We start from the raw sequence: 4,024 nt of genomic DNA on the forward strand, positions 1-4,024 counted from the left end.
ATTGACCAAGCTTTTCTTCTGTTGTTGTTAATTCTCACCCAAGGTTATTTTTCTCCCCCTTGATTTTTAGAGAGAGTGGAAGGGAGGGGGAGAGACAGAGCAAGAGAAACATCAATGTGTATCAATCGGTTGCCTCCTACACACACCCTGACCAGGACTGTGGATCAGGCCTGCAACTGAGGTACATGCCCTTGACCGGGAATTGACCCTGGGACCCTTCAGTCCATGGGCCAACGCTCTATCCACTGAGTCAAACCAGCCAGGGCTGACTGGTCACTCTTAACTTCCAATTGCAATATTTGGCTTTTATTAGAAAGCTATCAGGACCATTTTTAATTCAGAGAGAGTGGCTTCATCTAAAGGAGATGCAGTGGTCACTGTGCATGGGCCTTCTCCCACAGTAGACACTCATCGTGGTAGGAAAGGCAGAAATGATGCAGGGGGTATTTGTTCAGTGACCATTTTCAGCAAACAAATTGATCATTGATCGGGTTGGACATGAGGGGAGAAGAACTCTCACAGTCATGCCATTCAGGCTTTGCACTTTAATGGAATGTTTTGCAAAGGGACTAAAAATCAAGCAACCATTTTGGATTCCTTCAAGATTCGTGCTACTCTCAGCAATTCTTTTTCTACTTGTTCCAGTTTATTCTGTTTAGATGCAGCAGAATAAAGAGCAGTGGCATAGTGACGTTTGATACCATGTACCTGAACAGGTGGCCGCACAAGCTTGGCAAACGGCCTGGCTATAGATGTGCTGAGGCATCGCACCTGCTGGGAGAGCCCAAAACTGCTGGGGAGGTGATCTCCTCCCGGGGGTTTGGGCCAAACCTGAGTTAGCAGAGAGTAGTCCTTGATTTTAGCAGTCACATCACACTTAAGTAGCAGGTTGTGAGAGGGGCTATTTATTTATAGAGCTCAGTAATTTTGACTTTTTCAACCTAGCTCCTATCATAGTGTTTGGTATAGAGTAGGAGATCAAGAATTACTCATTTTATTGATCAAGCAATCCATCAATATCAGAAGATACTGGGATTTACAAAACACACAATGCCTTTGAGGAATGGTTACACCTAGCAGAAGAATTCTACAGGTGAAGCACTGGGTAGTTAAACAAACAAAACAAATTGAAAATCAAGGCAAGACAGTGCTTTAGTAGTTAGAGCAGTGGTTCTCAACCTTCCTAATGCCACGACCCTTTAATACAGTTCCCCATGCTTTGGTGACCCCCAATTTCATCATTACAAATTGAACATAATTAAAGCATAGTGATTAATCACAAAAACAATATGTAATTATATATGTGTTTTCTGATGGTCTTAGGCGACCCCTGTGAAAGGGTTGTTCAACCCCCAAAGGGGTCGCGACCCACAGGTTGAGAACTGCTGAGTTAGAGGATTATAATATAACTAGAGGCCTGGTGCACGAATTTGTGCACAGGTGAGGTTCCTTTGGCCTGGCGGGCAATGGAGCCCATCAGGGCTGACTGGGGGGAAGAACCGTGGAAGGTTGGCCAGGCACCGGAAGTTGGCTGTGGGGGCACACTGACCACCAAAGGGAAGCTCCTGCATTGAGCGCCTGCCCCTGGTGGTTAGTGCATGCCATAGCAACTGGTCGACCAGTAGTAATGGCCGCTTAGGTTTTTATATAGAGAGATATAGATAGTTATATAGGGCAAGTAACCTCTTTGTGCTTCAGTTTCTTCATCTGTGAAATAGAGCTGTTAATACATGAAAGGCACTTAGAATAATATTTGACATAAGTAAGCATTACATTGATATCAGTTATTATTATGATGATGATGATGCATAAATGTCTCATTCTAAACTCTTGTATTAACCAGAATCTGATCAGGAAGACAGAAACAACTCAGTACTTAAAACACAGGGGATTTAATGCAGAAAAGTGTTGCACAGGTTATGGAAAGTCTCTGAGAGGACAAAAGGGAATGGGGAAGGAATCGGGAGTTTAGCAAAAGCAGGGATTTGCAACAGTGCTGCAGTAGAAGGCCAACGGGAGGAGCAGATGTAACCAGAGGCAGAACCACGGTTCAGGGCCACTGAGAGGAGCCTGGAACCATGGCAGGTTTCTGCAACTGGAGCTGGAGCCACAACGCCAAGAAGGAGGGAAACAATATTTTGGCTTCACTTTCCTATCCTCCGATATCTTACCAGTGGCTTTCATTGCTCAAACCCATGTAAAAGCTATTTGACAAAAGAACCTTAGAAATGCCACCTGTAGGGGTCACCCCTGGCAATACAGAGCAGAGCAGGGAAGTGTAAGGAATGGATTTGAGAGCCAATGGATCAAGGACTTGTGCAATCCCACGTTGCTTGTTCCCTTGACTTATTGCTTTACAAATCATCTTTCTCACGAGACTATAAATATCTTTGACAATAGAGCTAGAGCATCATACCTTTTTGTATTTCTGACCTCCTTCCCCTGTCAATACTATGCTTGCACATTATAGGTGTTGTTCCATTGTAAGGATTGGCGGAAACAGATCTGAATCTCTTGACTTTCAGTACAATTAAATTTTCCCTTATGTAAACAGAGGATATTAATCGATCATGTCTGCCTTTCTCAGGTAAAGCATGCTTTTTTACTACGATGCAGAGGTGACTGCATGCTACCATAAGTGCATATCTGCGCTAAGAATGAGCACGATATGCAGACTGGCTGCCTGAAGCCCCTTGCTTAGAAACCCCACTTATTTATTGATCTCCCCAATTTACTCCAGGAAGCGAAAGGCTCCTTTACTTTGTAAATAAAGCCAATGAATGTCATAATTGATATGTTCAAGTCAGAAGTTCAATGCCATAGCTTTCACACCTTCTTTACAATCAACAGTAAAAAATAATAATAATAATAATAATAACTTTATATAGTGACTCAGCACACAGCTATACATACAACTGAAACAAAAGTTTGAAAATGTACAATATACTCTATTCTAAATTTTTTAAATGCTGGTCAAACTCATTAAATTGATTTCAGAACCCACCAATAGGTTGCAATCCATAACTTGCAAAGTACGAGTTTAATAGGATTATACCCTTGTCAAAGCTTGGAAGTCTATGTCATCATAGACTTCCAGGTCCCCAGCCTCTCCATTGGTAGGGGTAATAAAAGCGGTCAGAGCTTCTTCCATCTTCAGATGGAGCCTGAAGAGCTAGCACACCAAGGCCCAAAGTCAGGACAACAGCTCCTCCCCTCCCCACCATCTGCCCCAAACAGCAGCTCTAAGCAGAGGGAAGAAAACACTGAAAATAACACTTAGTTATGTTTGAGACATTACATTTCTTAGGGTCTAAATCACTTTAACCAGTCTCTGTGGATCCTAAAATTTTATTTTTGTGATAAACACAACAAAGCACAGTTTGGGCTGGATTGGAGACGCATTCTTTATTCTGTCAGATCCTGGAACACAAAATGAAGGGACTAACTAGAAGTCATAAGGGAAAATGAGCTCAATACAAGGTGGCAACGTATTATTATGGAAAATCAACAAAGCTTCTATTATGGTGAACTTAGGAATTCTTCCTTTGTGACTATCACCTCAGTTTCCCGGTGCTTCAAAGAAAACCCCCATGTTTAAGTTCTGTTTTCTCACAAACTTTAGGATTTCTATCAAGCTGTCTGAAAACAAAATATTGTTGTTCCTTAAACACAGCTGGCAGGTTTGTGAGTGTTGTACACAATTGGCCATATGTCAAACAATACATAGAGCATAACACATCAGCATCATATATGGCTTTAAAATAGGATACTTAAATAAATGAAGAATCTAGCAATAGCCAGGAATATGAATGTAACTGCATAATCTTTTGGAAACTACCTCATGAATTCTCGGGCAAATTTTGTAATGGATTTTCAGTACTGGAGCACACGTACCCACTCCTTATTGCCACCCCAGTCCACAGAATAAATATAGTCATTCTAACCACAGTGTTGGGATGAGCTACAATTCACAGTAGACAAATTCATCCCATTGGCACATGCTTACTACTTCAGCGACCTTTAC

The 4,024-nt window shown here is 41.9% G+C and overlaps 1 pseudogene across 1 annotated transcript; it reads right to left on the minus strand.

The window, feature by feature from the left end:
- Positions 1–218: 218 nt before the first annotated feature.
- Positions 219–3,151, minus strand: LOC308511750 (ATP synthase subunit O, mitochondrial-like; annotated as a pseudogene). Its single transcript has 2 exons — positions 3,056–3,151; positions 219–876 (listed from the first exon to the last, which is right to left on the minus strand). The product of its transcript is annotated as an ATP synthase subunit O, mitochondrial-like (transcript).
- Positions 3,152–4,024: the final 873 nt, after the last annotated feature.

Source organism: Myotis nattereri, assembly GCF_964212035.1.
Source record: "Myotis nattereri genome assembly, chromosome: X".
Classification (NCBI taxonomy): domain Eukaryota; kingdom Metazoa; phylum Chordata; class Mammalia; order Chiroptera; family Vespertilionidae; genus Myotis; species Myotis nattereri.